Below are 16,133 nucleotides of genomic sequence, written 5' to 3'. Positions count from 1 at the left end.
ACTTGGAGCTTGGGATTAACATGTATACACTAATATGTATTAAATGGATAACTAATAAGAACTTGCTGTATAAAAAAATAAAATTAAAAAAAAGAGAGATTACAAAAAAATGAGGCTTTGTATGGAGGACTTCTGTATGGCCATGAAAATGATGATTTGGAAATATATACATTAAATAATTAGTAGATGTATCCACTGTTAAGAACTTGTTGTATTATTTCCAAGAATTTCACACTCCACAATACTAATGAAGTTTTCTCCCCTGTAAAATCCCAGCAGGTAAGTTAGCAAGTATAAAACTTCCCATAGGGCTTCCCTGGTGGCGCAGTGGTTGAGAGTCCGCCTGCCGATGCAGGGGACAAGGGTTCGTGCCCCGGTCCGGGAAGATCCCACATGCCGTGGAGCGGCTGGGCCCGTGAGCCATGGCCGCTGAGCCTGCGCATCCAGAGCCTGTGCTCCACAACGGGAGAGGCCACAACAGTGAGAGGCCCACGTACCACACACACAAAAAAAACCAAAAAACTTCCCGTAGTATTAAAGTAAATACACATCTGTAGTATTACAGTAAATAGAAACAGTTCAAATATTTCTTTAAAACCAAGACGTTCAATACCTCAAGCTGCAGAGCTCTTGTTCCCACTCCACTTTTTGATGCTCTAACTGTGATTTCATTTCTTTTGTTTCTGATAGCTCCTTTGGTAGCCCAGTAACCTTACTTTCCATTTTGTTGTTTTTTCCTGTAAGTAGTTCACAGTGATCTTTTTTAAGTTCTATTAATCTTTCATATGAAAGAACTGCATCCTGAATTTTCAATAAGCTAACAGAATCTGCATTAGGAATAAACAAGATAGAAATAAAATATATGAGTAATTTTTATGTATAAAAGCACTGTGCATTTTCACCTTCACTCATCCATAACAAAAAAAAATACATTTTTTTTTTGGCCATGCCGCACAGCATGCGGGACCTTAATTCCCTGACCAGGAATTCAAGTGGCTAAATATACAATGCCCCAAAGAGGTGGAGGAAAGAAACAGAAAAAAAAATATTTGAAGAAAAGAATGGCCAACAACTTTCTAAACTTAATGAAAACTACAATCCCACAGATCCAGGAGGATCTGACAAGGAGAGAAGAAGTGGCAGTAAACTATTTTGTAATATTCTTACCCTATATATGACGTGGTACAATATTACTTGAAGGTGGACTGTGATAACCCTAAGTAAAATACTGTAAACCCTAAAGCAACCACTAAAATAGTGAAACAAAAGAGTTACAGTTAATAAACCAAAAAAACAAAAAAGAAATAAAACTACATCATAAAAATTACTTGATTAATCTAAAAGATGGCAGAAAAAGAAAAGGGGAACAAAGAACAGATGGGATAAACAGAAATCAAACAGCATAATGACAGATTCATACCTACTGTATCAATAATCACATTAAGTGAAAATGGTCTGAAAACCTCAATTAAAAAGCAGATTGTCAGGGACTTCACTGGTGGCGCAGTGGTCAGGAACCCACCTGCCAATGCAGGAGACACAAGTTTGAGCCCTGGTCCTCCCACACGTCATGGAGCAACTAAACCCATGCGCCACAACGACTGAGCCCACATGCCACAATTACTGAAGCCCATGGGCCTACAGCCTGTGCTCCACAGCAAGAGAAGCCACCGCAATGAGAAGCCTGTGCACCACAACGAAGAGTAGCCTCCACTCGCCATAACTAGAGAAAGCCTGTGTGCAGCAATGAAGACCCAACACAGCCAAAAATAAATACATAAACAAATTAATTAATTTTTAAGAAAAAGCAGATTGTCAGACTGGATCAAAAAGCAAGACCCAACTGTATGCCACCTATAAGAAATGCACTTTAAACATACAGACATAAATTTGTAATAAGGTTAGAAATAAGATATACCACACTAACATGTGTCAAAACAAAGCTAAGCTAGACTGGCTATATTAATACCAAACAAAGTAGACTTCAGAGCAAAAAACATTATCAGCAACAAACAAGGTCATTTCATAATGAGGAGTGTCAATTAATAAGAAGCATAACAACCCTAAACGCTTATGCGCCTAGTAACTTCAAAATATATGAAGCAAAACTTGAGAGAACTGCAAAGAAAAATAGACAAATCCACAATTACAGTCTGAGATTTCAATACCCCTCAATGAATAAGTGATAGAAAGAGCAGGCAGAAAATCATCAAGGATACTGTAGACTTGAACACCACCATTCTTTTCAAGTAGCCATGGAACACTTACCAAAAGACTATATTCTGGGTTATAAAATAAAGGAGTAAGTCAAAAGGATTTAAGTCATACAAAGTATGTTCTCTGACCACAAAGCAATCAAACTGGAAATGAAGAACAAAAATATTTCTGGAAAATACTCCAATATTCGAAAACTAAATAACACACATCTAAATCATCCTTGGATTAAAGAGGTAATGAAAAGAGGAATTACAAAGTATTTTGAACTGAATAAAAATGAAAACATAATATATTACAATTTGTGGAATGCTGCTTACTTGCATGAAAATTTATAGCACTGGATGTCTATATTAGAAAAGAAGGTCTCAAATCAATGACCTTGGCTTCCAACATAAAAATCCAGAAAAAGAGCAAATTAGGGGACTTCCTTTATGGTTCGGTGGTTAAGGATCTGCCTTTCAATCCAGGGGACATGGGTTCGATCCCTGGTCGGGGGACTAAAACCCCACATGACATGGGTCAACTAAGCCTGCCCACTGCAACGACTGAACACGCAAGCCACAACTAGAGAGCTGGCATGCCGCAACTACAGAGCCCACACACGCTGGAGCCCACACCCAATTTGGAGTGTCACAAATACTGAGCCCACATGCCACAACTAGAGAGAGAAGCCCATGCGCTGCAACAAAAGATACCACATGCTGCAACTAAGACCTAAAGCAGCCAAAAATAAAATAAATAAATAAATATTTTTTAAAAAAGAGCAAAGTAAACCCAAAGCAAGCAGAAGAAAGGAAATAAAAAACATCAAAGAAAAAATCAATGAGAAAAAACAAAACAAACAAAACAATAAAGACATGGAAAGATCAATGAGGGACTCCCCTGGTGGCACAATGGTTAAGAATCCACCTGCCAATGCAAGGGACACGGGTTTGATCCCTGGTCCAGGAAGATGCCACATACCGCAGAGCAACTAAGCCTGTGTGCCAAAACTACTGAGCCTGCATTCTACCATCCGCAAGCCACAACTACTGAGCCCGTGTGCCACAACTACTGAAGCACATGTACCTAGAATCCATGCTCCACAACAAGAGAAGCCACAGCAATGAGAAGCCCTCACACTGAATGAAGAGTAGCCCCTGCTTGCCGCCACTAGAGAAAGCCTGAGCACAGCAACGAAGACCCAACACAGCCAAAAATAAATAAATAAATAATTTAATTTTTTAAAAAACCAGTGAAACCACATATGTTCAGAAGGTGAATAAAAGTGATAAACCTCTAGCCAGGCTGATAATTAAAAAAAAAGAGAGAGAGAGAAGGCACAAATTACCAATTTCACAGAAATGAGTAATGAGAAATTACTACAGATTCTATAGATATTAAAAGACTGACAGAGTAATATTATGAACATTATGTAAATAAATTTGACAGCTCAGATGAAGTGGGTAAATTCCTTGAAAGAGGGAAAATACCAAAGCTCAATCAAGAAAGAACAAATAGGGCTTCCCTGCTGGCGCAGGGGTTGAGAGTCCAACTGCCGATGCAGGGGACACGGGTTCGTGCCCGGGTCCAGGAAGATCCCACATGCCATGGAGCGGCTGGGCCCATGAACCATGGCCGCTGAGCCTGCGCATTGGAGCCTGTGCTCCGCAACGGGAGAGGCCACAGCACTGAGAGGCCTGCGTACCGCAAAAAAAAAAAAAAAAAAAAAAAAGAACAAATAAACTAAATAGCCCTATATCTAAAAAAGAAACTAAAGTCCTACGTAAAGACCTTCCCACAAAGAAAATTCCAGGCCCAAATGGCTACACTGGTGAATTCTACCAAATATTACAACAGTATACACAAAAATATACATATTTATACCATGGTCCTACCTTTACACTCCATGCCAAGTTGTTCTATTAGCAACATGGAATTCTTATAATTAGAGTAAAGCATCTGGCAATCCTCAAAAGCTGTTTCAGATGACTGAGTTAAGTCATCAAGGTCATCCATAGAATTAATTTGCTCTTTGACCTACAAACAAAACATACTATTTCACAATGTCCCCAAAATACTTATAAAATATACTAAGTGTACAGAGGTGATAAATATCTCTTTATTAAAGTAAAAACACAGATACTTCTTAAAAGAACAGATTTTTATCAAAGGGATAATTTTATCAACAGTGTTTCTAAATTATTTTTTCAAAGTAAATGTTTCTACAACAAAGGAAGATTTTCTATTTTTCCACTATACCTTTCACAAAGTAATTTTTTACTACAGGATAATATTTTTTATAATTAATTTTTTACTCTACCTTGTTCTTTTCATTAGATGTTTCCTTTGTAGTCCTAAAAAAACAAACGATTCTTTTCAGGCAAATATTAAATACTTAAAATACAAAGAATACCTAAACCTATTATTTTTTACATAAAATCTTTGCATTGGTAATTAATTTTCTATAAAAGAGATTAAACAATAAATAGAAAGAGTAACATTAAAGGACAAAGAAAATACACCATAATAATATTAACAAAGCATTAAATTAAATTAAGCTGACAATCAAAGGAAAAGGAAAAACATAATGTTACTTGCATTATTTGATAGGAAGAAATATACCAGGGTTTTTTGTTATCGTCATTTTCAATAAAAACTAACTTTATGGCACTAAAACCTATTTCGAAAGTATTAAGTCCTATATGAAAGAAACCCTTTTTTAATAATCATGATATTAGCTTTTCGAGGACTTACTATGTAATTGCTATGCATTATTATAAGCACCTTACATGTCTTAAAGGCATTTTAATCCTCACAACAATTCTGGGAGAGAGGTAATACATTAGGTCCTTTTTACACAGGAAGAAACGCAGCACAGAAAGGCTAAGTAACTTGCCCAAGCCCATACAGCAGATCGGCAGCTGACCCAGAATTCAAACCCAGGAAATCTGGCTTCAACACTTGTGTTTCACAATATGATGAGAAGGTAATATTTATTTTAAGTGTTCTTAAGTAATATGATAGCAAATGAATCTGTATTATTATTCCATGTCTAGTTATAACTATAAATAATAATTTCTGAATCTTACACATATTTTTCAAAAATAAAAAGACTTTAAACCCAGGCAATATTGGAATTCTATTTTCAATAAAGATTTGCTTTTGTAAAGAAATTCATCAACCCACTGATGAGGGTTTCATTCACCCATTCATTCATTCACCCATTCAGCTGTTTATTCATACATTCAACATATACTTAGCGCACAATTACGTGTTAATGACACTTTTGGTATAGGAAGCATGACTTTTGAAATTTAGAACTTTATAATCCAAAAGTAATAATCTGTGATAGATTGTTAATAGTTTTTTTCCTATCAAATATAAACAAAATCTTACCCTTTTCCCTGGAATCTAAACCACTATGAAGTTAACATAACCTGTTTTAGAGTACCTTACAAAACCATAGCCACTCATGATGATACTGTCATCTAGAATTATCAAGGAATGATTAAATCCTTTTCAGTATGGCCTAAATGTTTGTAAATTTGATTATATAATTTTTAAAAATCTATGTATGACAGAATAACTTTTAAGTACTCATCTGCATATTCAATTATATAAGAATATTACACTTCAAAATCAATGAACAAGCCCTTACCATAAAACTATACGTGAATAGAAGTATTATGTACAATTAGTTTACTATAATATTTTAAAGATAATGTAATACAATCAATAAGCTTTCTAATATTGGACATGCAAACAACATTAAACTGAATAAATGCATCCTCTACTGGCTCATTTCCAACAGCATACAAACATACTCTAAAAACGCCCATCTTAACATAAAAAGAGAAAGGAAACTCCCTTGAACTCCACATTCCTCTTCAGTTACCTTCCAGTTCTCTATTGCCTTTCCCAGTAAATATTCCCTAAGGAGCCGTTTATACTTATTCACTACAGTCCAGCTTCCATGGGGAATATTTATTGAAACTACTTCTGGTCAAAGCCACTCGTCCTCATCTTAACCTTTCAGCAGCGTTCATCTGGTATAGTTGAGAATACTCCTGTCATGACCTGTACACTATATTATGCTGTTCTATTTCCAGAAAAAGTATTCAGTGCTAATATTTCTTGACCTAAAAGAATTTGTAGATTTTACCTGCCATCATCCTGATCTACTCCACTTAAACTGCTGTCATCCTTCATGTGTAGCAGACCACCACTCAGTGAATCAGCCTTCTCAAACATTGGTGTAATCACACATTCTTTTGATGTCCATTTTTCATTTTCCTTTTTCTTTACTTCCTTCATGTGCACGCCAGGACTGCTACTTTAAAAAATCCATTAAAAAACCAATGTTTTCTAATAATTCTACTGATAAAGAATAAAAAACCAATTTTTGTAAAATTCCAACTCTTACCCATCATAAGTCATTTATTAGTTCAGAAAACACTTATGAAGTACCAACCATATGCAAGCAAATACAAATTCTTGCTTCAAAGACAGATACACAATTATGATACAATGTGATATGTAAGCGTTGACACATGAAAGTTATAAGTGAACATAGGAAAGCTTTACAGAAGAGGTTAAATAAACAGAGGAGGTCATGAGGAAAAGAAAATGGAGAAAATCATTTTACTTGGTGATTAGAATGTGAGCACAAAGATTAGACACATGGAGTCTAGGTGTTTCCTAGAAACTTGGAAGGAAAAGTACAAAATACATGGAAGGAAGAAGAGAGATGAGTCTGGAAAGACATTCTGAAGAACCTCAAGTGCTACAATGAAAAGCTGGAGTTCACTGCCTAAAAGCAATGACTCTTAGACATGGGAGTAATAATTAGATTTCTACTATATTTTTTTGTTTTGTTTTGATATATAATAATGTTTAATTTGCATGATTTTTAAAAATAACATGAGGTACATAAAACACGAAAGAAGAACTGAAGGAAATATCTTTGGGGGAAAATTTACTTTTAAACACACACATGTTGGGGTCATGTCAGCATCAGGGCTGAAAGATAGGTACCTCATAGTAGCCCTCCACCACCAGCAACAATTTGGCATCTATCCACAGACAACAGTGGCTTTGTGGCAGTTGCAGGATCCAGCACCATAAACCAAGGGACCTGGGAAGAGTCCTGCCCACCCAAGTGGTAACAGACATACAGACCACAGCCCAGCTGTGGACCCTGCATGGCCCATGAACTGGCTCCAGCCACTCTTAGCAACGTCCAGGGAACCCCTGGAAAACACTGTCTTAGACAATCACCCACAGACGAGAGAGCCTTTGTGGAAACCCAGGTTTCCAGCAGAGAAGTGCCAGCATACCACTGGAACAAAAAAATGCAAGTTGGGATACATTGGAGAGGGCAGTTATTAAAGACTGGAAGAGGTGACTGCTACTTCAAATTCAAAGACAGCAATGCAAAACTTCAAGTAGCATAAAAAAAATCAAGAAAACATGACACTACCAAAAGATCACAATAATTTTCCAGTAACAAATCCCAAAGTCATGGAGATCTGCAATCTACCTGATAGAGAATTCAAAATAGTAGTTTTAAGGAAACTCAGTGAGCTACAAGAAAACACAGAAAGACAACCCAATAAAATCAGGAAAGTAATACACAAACAAGATGAGGAGTTTAACAAAGAGATAGAAATAATAAAAAATAACCAAATGGAAGTTTTGGAGCTGAAGAATACAATGAATGAAAGGAAAAATGCAATAAAGAGCACTGACAGCAGAATGGATCAAACAGAAGAAAGAATCTGTGAGTTAAGAGACAGGAGCTTTGAAATTATCCAATCAGAGGAGAATAAAGAAAAAAAGAATGAAAAAGTGGGAAGAAAGCCTACATAAATTACCAGATACCATCAAAGGAAATAATTCATAAATCATTGCAGTTCCAGAAAGAGAAGATAGGGAGAAGTTGGCAGAAGCTTATTTAAAGAAAAAATGGTTGAGAACTTCCTAAACCTGGTGAGAGATTTGGATATCCAAGTTCCTAAAGCTCATAGGTCACCAAACAAACTCAACTTAAAGCAATCCTCGCCAGGAGACATTATAACAAAACTGTCAAAAATCAAAGACGAAGAGAGAGTCTTAAAAGCAGCAAAAGTAAAGAGGCTTGTAAATTATAAGGGAACCCCCCATAAGTCTATCAATGGATTTCAAGAGAGTAGGACGACATATTCAAAGTGCTAAAAGAAAAAACCTGCCAACCAAGAATACTCTATCCAGAAAAGTTGTCTTTCAGAAATGAAGGAGAGATAAAGGCTTTCCCAAACAAAGCAAAGCTGAGGGAGGTCATCACCACTAGACCTGCCTCACAAGAAATGCTGAAAGGACGCTAATTAGTAACATAAAATATATTTAAATATACAACACACTGGTAAAGGTAAGTATACAGTCAAATCCAGAATACTCTAATACTGTAATACGGTGGTGTGTTAACCAATTAACTCTAGTATTAAGGCTAAAGGACAAGAGTATTAGAAATAACTATAACCCTAGAAAAATATAAAATTTGTTAATCATGAACAGTAGCTCAAATGAGAACTTGTTTTATAGGAAAATAACAATTATCTATTGTTAAATACTGACATAGGCTTACCTATCAGAATCTTCATTCTCCATGGTAGGAAACTGTTGGTTATTAGTTTTTCTGCTCTTTCTCTGTTGAATTAATCCACTATCATCAGCATCATATATGTTTTCTGATACTTCCATTTCACTACTTTTGTGCTTCTTCTTTGCTTCTTCAACCTTTAATGAAAGTTTGACACTACATGTAATTGTTATTACCTTATTCATTATAAAGACCTTTTCATTGTCATTAATTACTTGACTCAGAGTTTGCCCCGGCTTTAAGCAATAAAAATAGTTTTGTGCTTACTTTAATTTTTTTAATTACAAGTCATTGAAATTTTTGTAAAGTCTGCTTCTTTCTGTTTGAGGAAAAGAAATAAAATTTTAAAAATTTCAAAAAGGGCTTTCTTAATGTGGTGCAGCTATTCACATCCACTCTTCCCTGTCTGATGGCAGAGACAGAGAAATAAAGAGACAAAGACACAAAATTTGTCCTCTTTGGTCTTTACCACCTGGATTTTGCATTAAACAGCCAAATTTAGAGGACGGGACACCTTGGTGCTTCAGTAACAAAAAGGAAACATCCTTCTTTCTGCACTGAAGCTATTCTTCCCCCACTGCCTTTTACAATTCTTTTTTCATTTGGATCCTGGGAATATCAAAAAAGTGACGGTGTTCACTAAAATATATGAACCAAAGTTTACCAAAAAACAGGAGTAGAGTGAAATTGATGAACTGTTAGTTAGTGTGGAATTCTGGAAAATGAGTAATGCCTCCCAATTTCACATTCAATAACCATGAAATTTTAGAGCTAAAGGGTACAGAAGCAATTATCTACTTTAGCCCCACTATTTACCAATAATGGGAATAAAACCAAGAAAGGTTCAATGATTTGTCCAAAGCCCCTAAAGTGGCATTTCCTATCATTTCATGGCACCAAAAGAGATGATACAATTCTGTAACCCTGAATCTGATAAATTACCAAATGAATTCATCAGATTAATCAGATAAGTTAAAAGTGTGACTTTGGCAAAGTAATTTAATGCCTCAGTTGGGGGTAGGGCTCATCTCTTTTTCTTGTAAAGGAGAATATCTACAGATTTTTGTCTATCTTTAAAACTCAGTCAATGCACCTCTTACACAAAAGAGCAAAGAAACAAATTTAAAAATCTATTATTGGAAGGAAAAAAAACCTCACTGCACGTCAAAACTCAGTTTTCTCCTTTGGAGATAAATACTGAATTTGTTTTGCTGAGGGTTTATACTACCTAAATGATAAAATCATACATGTCAAAACTTACCACATTTTATTAAACAACATAATGTAAAGGTCTGACTCAACAGAAACATCTGAGAGTGGTGATTAAAGAATATGTGGGAGTACATGTATTTGTTATTAAAAATATCTTGAAGTGGCCATGCTGGAATTCTAAGTGCCAAGCAATTGAGTAAAGCAGAGAAGATCGCATCCACTAAAGCACAATAAAGAGATTAGTTTAGCAGGAATACGTGTTTATGTCCCTTCTTTCAGTCACTGCTTCCTTCCCATACTATAGAGTGTAGTTTATATTTAAAACCCAATAGATTAAAAAAAACCCCAAAACCCTAGCTTATTATATTTCTTAAGTAATTTCCTTTGTGGAAATTCTGGCTCAGAAGGTCACACGGTATGTAGCTAAATTAGTTTCCCAGTTCATATGAAAGACTGACAGAGAGAGACTTAGGTTGATTAAGGAACAAAAGCCATGAAAATAGTTTCCTATTATTTAGATGGCAGAAGTAATCTATTTCTACACAATTACCTATTTAGCTGACCCCATTTTATTACTAAGTGGAAAATCAGAATGGATCAGAGATCATTGATAAAGAGAAAGAACAAAGTAACAACAAATGAACCTCCACCTCTTTTTGAAGTTGAATTTTCTCTTTTCTGAAAGCCAGGAACTCTACTTGTAACTTGCCTATCTCATTCTTAAGCCTTTGCATATCTTGCTGTAATTCTTCATTTAGATACACTTTGGATCTTCTGTTACTATTCGGTGGAGAAGAACTCCCATTTTCTAATTCAGGTTGCATGCTTTTATAGTTATTAGCACTGCAATTATCTGCAAGCAATGGCTTCTGGAACCAGTCTTGTATTGGTTTGGTTTTCTTATAAGTATTTGTAACAGCAGAAATATCACGACTTTTTATTTGAATCATGTGTTTCATTTCATTGGAGCGGGCAAGCCATAAATCAAAAAGTCTTTTGGGATCACTAGACTGAGGTATACATCCGACGTCTAATTTCCAATTAGTGGTATTTTGGTTCATATTTTGTAACATTTGCATATCAAGTTCTTGGTCTTCTTGCATTTCAAATGTAACTACTGGGTCCCTTAGTTTTTTATTTTCTGTATCATTATAAAAACTCTCCTCATTTTTGTTAAAAACATGTTCAGTGTCTGGTTTATCACTTTTATAGTCTAATTTAATTTCATTTAAATAAAGCTGTGAAGATGACGGGCAAGCATGTCCCCAAGACCCAGAGGTTAAATAAGATGGAAAAACATTTTCAAGCCTGGGTTCTTTTTGTTCAGGAAATGCTTGGAATGCTAGAGAGACAGATACTCCAAATGCATCTTTTGCCTGACAGTCAGGTATATTATTTGTCAAATTAGAAGGTATTTCCTTTATGTTTGCTCCTTCTTTAGGGTTATCATGTAGTGGCTCTTCCTCAGGACAAACAGTAATTTTGTATTTTCCAAAAGTTCCACCAAACTTCCACTTTAACTTATTTGTGATGCGTTTGAAGTTATTTTTCCACCCTAATTTGCCTTGTTTGATCCACATTTCCTCATGCTTTTGTACACAAGGAAGTCCTGAACATACAGATATGTCCTCTCTATCACATTCCTTATTCATTTCTGGTTCTTGAGGCATTTTTTGCAGATGCAAAAGTGGAAGATCAATTGGCTTGATTTGATTTTCAGATGTCTTTTCTGTCAGGGTACATGTTTGTAAAATAACTTTATCCTTAAGTAATCAAGTACGGACAAAGAAAAATTAGAAAATAATTAAAATTTAACCGTTAAACTTCTTAATCTATGTTTAGCTACTCACAAATCACTGGATTACAACTAAGAAGTGAAAAATAACTTGCCTTAGCCTGAAACAGGAGAAAAACATGAACTCACAAACCCAATTTTGTCACTGTTTGTTTGAACTAAATAATTCATATATGTTAAATCTACCAAAAATGAATTAGGAGATGATTTTTAATGTTACAAAGGCTTCCTTACTTAAAAATATTTCAGCTCACCGTACCTTAAAAAGTCCTTATGTGCACGTAAGGATTTTTTTTTTTTAAGGACTAGTAACTGGAGAATAGACAAACCTTAAATTACTAGGAGCCAAAATCAATTAACATCAATCAGAAAGAGGAACAAATTCCTAAATTTTAATGCAAATTATATACTATGATAGTATTATACATTGATGTAATACCTGCTTTCATTCAGTTATATTATATTCTAATATCCACTAATGAAAGTGGATAAAACATTGTTTAATATTATTTACTGGTTTCCTACCCTGAAATGAAATAAATTAGAAAGTTATTGTTTGTACCCTAACAACAAAGGTCCAATTCTGGAAGGTCTGCTTCCTTAATAGGCAATTGGGTTGATTGTATGACCCCTTCTCTCCCTGAATGTAGATCTTTAGGTCGATTACATAGAGGTCACAGGACAGAATAAATCTTTAATCTTGGCATTAGTGACTGGCAATTTGAAACTGCAAATTTTGAACAGCTGGGAATGATTTCTCCTTCCATGAATCTAACTCATGGACCATCACTGATATACTGTTCATAATTTCAACTGCTTAATCATACGATTCAGTATTTGATTATCACCTTCTTTATCATGTAAGGAAGAAGCAAACAATATTGAGGAAATTTTTTTGCCTCAATTCCAAGTACAAAGTTTAACTATAAATTATAATAGATTCTAACAATATTTTAAGCTTTGTAATTAAAGCACTATAAAAACTAACTATTAAATTATTATCTATCAATTTTAAGAGGTTAATTTTGAAAGGTAATTTCATTTGAACTCTGTTGTTAAACCATAGAAAACAATATTGAGCCAGAAATTTACATTCACATTTTTACATACCTGTGAGTGGTTATTTTCACTTCCATCAAGCCTTTCTTGTGCTTCCTCCGATGTTATTTCTAAGTCTAGTTCTGCTGACAAATCTATATGTTTAGTTAAAATTAACTACTTAGAACAGTTAGGTAAAAGACATAATCTTTATAAAAATAGATTTAAAAAATTTTATCAAATGACAATTTAAATTAAGCTTAATCTTTAGCTGAATATTTACTTCTTTAAGAAATACTTCTAATTACCTAAAACTCCAACAAACCATCTGGGAAATACCAGATGTCACCAGGTTACAGGCACACAAACATCTCAAAGATTCATTGACAAATTCATCCACCAAACATCAATGAACAGAACAATCAGAAACCAAACAAAGGGTTTCCCTGGTGGCGCAGTGGTTGAGAGTCCGCCTGCCGATGCAGGGGACACAGGTTCGTGCACTGGTACGGGAAGATCCCACATGCAGCGGAGCAGCTGGGCCCGTGAGCCATGGCCTCTAGGCCTGTGCGTCTGGAGCCTGTGATCCGCAACGGGAGAGGCCACAACAGTGAGAGGCCCGTGTATGCAAAACAAACAAACAAACAAAATTTAAAAAGACAGGACAAACATAGAAAATCACAATATACTCTGTTCTCTACTTCATAATAGTACCTATTTAACAACACACCAAGCTTCAACTGCAACGTTATTCATGGTTTCCAAAATTACTGTTACTTTTCATGCTTTTATCAGTTCCTTAATCTGAAATGTTTTCCTCTACTCTTCTGACAAAGTTCTTTTCACCTTTTAAGACTCAGCCTGCTTTGTGAAGTCCTCCTTGATTACAGCTCTCTTTCCCCAAATAGGTATCTCTTTCCTAGTAGCTACCTTAGTACTTTATAGATTTTTCTAGTGTATCTTCATCACCTGAACTGTAAATTATTTCTTCACGTCTATCCTCTTTGCTTCTAGACTGTAGAGGACAATCTCTTGAAATCATCTTTGTATAAACAGTCTTTATTTTACTCAATAATTATTTATTGAGTTCCTACTCAGTACTAAACATGGAGTTTAAAGAAGAATGTAGATAAAAGGTGTCAGGGATGGCTTTTCTAGAGATAATGCCTGAGCTGAGACTTACACAGTGAGGTCAGTCAGATTCAAGGGAATAGAGGGCAGGAAAGGGAGAGAGCATGGAAAGCTGTAGCAAGACAGGCAGAGAAGCATACATAAAACAGGGTGAATAGTTGTCTAAAATACAGGGATAGATGAGAGAGCATCACCAGCAGTTCAGAATTCCAGAGCAAAGGACAGACAGAAAGGGCTAGAGAGGGAGAGTCAGGTAGAAGTTAGATTACGAAAGCCTCGTGTCATTCTAAGATGGCTGGACATTAATATGCTTTAAAGAGTGGTTCACGATCACTGGTGCATTTGAGATAGATCACTCTAAATGCTGCGGGAGGGATGAATTTGAAGGCCATACAAATAAATAGAGGGAGAAGAATTTGATGGCATTATAATGCAAAAAAAAAAAAGATGATGCAGGCCTACACTGAGGAACTGTTTCCAGAAATATTTAGGATATAAAATTACCAGGACCCAGCATAGAATAAATCTTTATTAAATAAATAAATGCACGAATCCTGGGCCCCTCAAGAACTAGACTCTGCTTATTACTTTATAAAAGGTATCAACTGAGAAGAGAAATGATCTGCATGAACTGTTTTAAGTTGCTTGTATTTAGTTTCCAGTTTTCCTGTTTCACATCTTCCTGTGTTGAGGGGGCTCGTGTAGGTGTTTCATTTGAATTTGTGCTTCTTGGACCTACCAAGCTCATGGAGAAATGAGAGCAAACAAGTCACTTGTATAGATAAAAAAAACTTTGAGTTTATAGCTTGTAGTCACTACTCTAGGAGATAACTGAGAATCTTTTGTAAATGTAACATTAATTCCACAGGTAAGGAAAGACAAGAAGATAAAACTATAGGACTGGAAAAAGAAAACAGTGTATGATTTATTACTATAGCCCTGATCATATGACTGATTAAGGGCACTAAATTAATCGGTATTTATGTAGAACATATATTAGATGTGGTTAATCAATAGACTGGGCATCCTAGTAGAATTAGAATTGATTTTCCTTACACTATCTTTAAATGATCAGCACTCCTTAAAACCAATATCCCTTGTGAACTATTAATTCATTAAAAATAATAAGTTGGTATACTATGTGGACACAGCTAAGAAGGAGGGACTATGTAGCAATCCCCAATGACTCCCATTACTGCTGGGAAAGCCAATTCTAAAATATATAAACTCATACAAAATACAAGAAATAGTTTAGTATTTGGTTTTGGAGGTGCTTTTTTCGTTACATTGAATATAGTTATAACTAATACTAATGAATTCAGAGCTAAACAAAAATAAAGCTAAGAAACTACATTTTGAGAAGGGAATCTTCAGATGTCTGCCTAGGTTTCCCAACTAGTCCCAAAGTTCTAAATATAATCTTGCTACCCACTCTCAGGTGTATGCTAAATACTAGCCTAATGAACCTATTCTCTCTCCTAATTCCCTTTGTTATTTATTATGTTGCTTTCCTCAGAGGAAGAATGCAAACGTCTTGCTAAAAGACGTTTCGCTGCAGGTTGAATAAAAGGAGTAGACACAAAGCAGATTTTGCCACAAAATGATTTTGGAAACATCAGGATTATGGTGAAGCCATGCCGAGGTGGCCTACGGTTGAGTGCTCTGTGCTTATTTATTACATTGTTTGCTTTCTCTGTTTTCTGGCAGTTGTGACTCACACAGGTCAAGAAGCGTGTAATCCCCTAACAGAAACAACACTCCGATATTAATCTTTTCTTTATCTGTTAAGGTCATCTGTCCAAATTCTGTGGATGCTGACTGATTTTTGGTCATTGATTGTGACACAAATGGATATTTATCATCAACTTTCAAATGCCTGGCTCTTTGACAAGTCTCATTATTGAGCCACAAACTAGCAGAATCCCAACCTGAAAAATCTGAAAACAAAGTTTCCGTTTATTAGAATGTGAATACTAATACAAATTTGACTAACCTGAACAAATTCTTTCTTCAGAGAAGCAGTCCCATGTCCTCCTCTCCCCTCAAACACACTACTCCCTCATGGCTTATTGTACCTTACACATCATTGCCATTCATATAGATACGTTAACTATTGCCTCT

The 16,133-nt window shown here is 35.4% G+C and overlaps 1 pseudogene across 1 annotated transcript in view; it reads right to left on the bottom strand.

Moving 5' to 3' along the window:
• The window catches only part of LOC309803326 (ankyrin repeat domain-containing protein 26-like), a 361,186-nt pseudogene that overhangs the window by 35,851 nt on the left and 309,202 nt on the right, over positions 1-16,133 (bottom strand). The window contains exons 12-18 of the transcript in view: positions 12,954-13,036; positions 10,699-11,811; positions 8,822-8,973; positions 6,362-6,532; positions 4,520-4,553; positions 4,095-4,236; positions 614-827 (exon numbers count right to left, since the gene is read on the bottom strand). The product of the transcript in view is annotated as an ankyrin repeat domain-containing protein 26-like (transcript). The remainder of the gene's footprint in view (positions 1-613; positions 828-4,094; positions 4,237-4,519; positions 4,554-6,361; positions 6,533-8,821; positions 8,974-10,698; positions 11,812-12,953; positions 13,037-16,133) is intronic.

Source organism: Mesoplodon mirus (genome assembly GCF_964341445.2).
Source record: "Mesoplodon mirus genome assembly, chromosome: 4".
In the NCBI taxonomy this organism is placed as follows: Eukaryota; Metazoa; Chordata; class Mammalia; order Artiodactyla; family Ziphiidae; genus Mesoplodon; species Mesoplodon mirus.
Note: the sequence above shows the minus strand (reverse complement) of the source record. Positions and strands in the feature narration are given on the sequence as shown.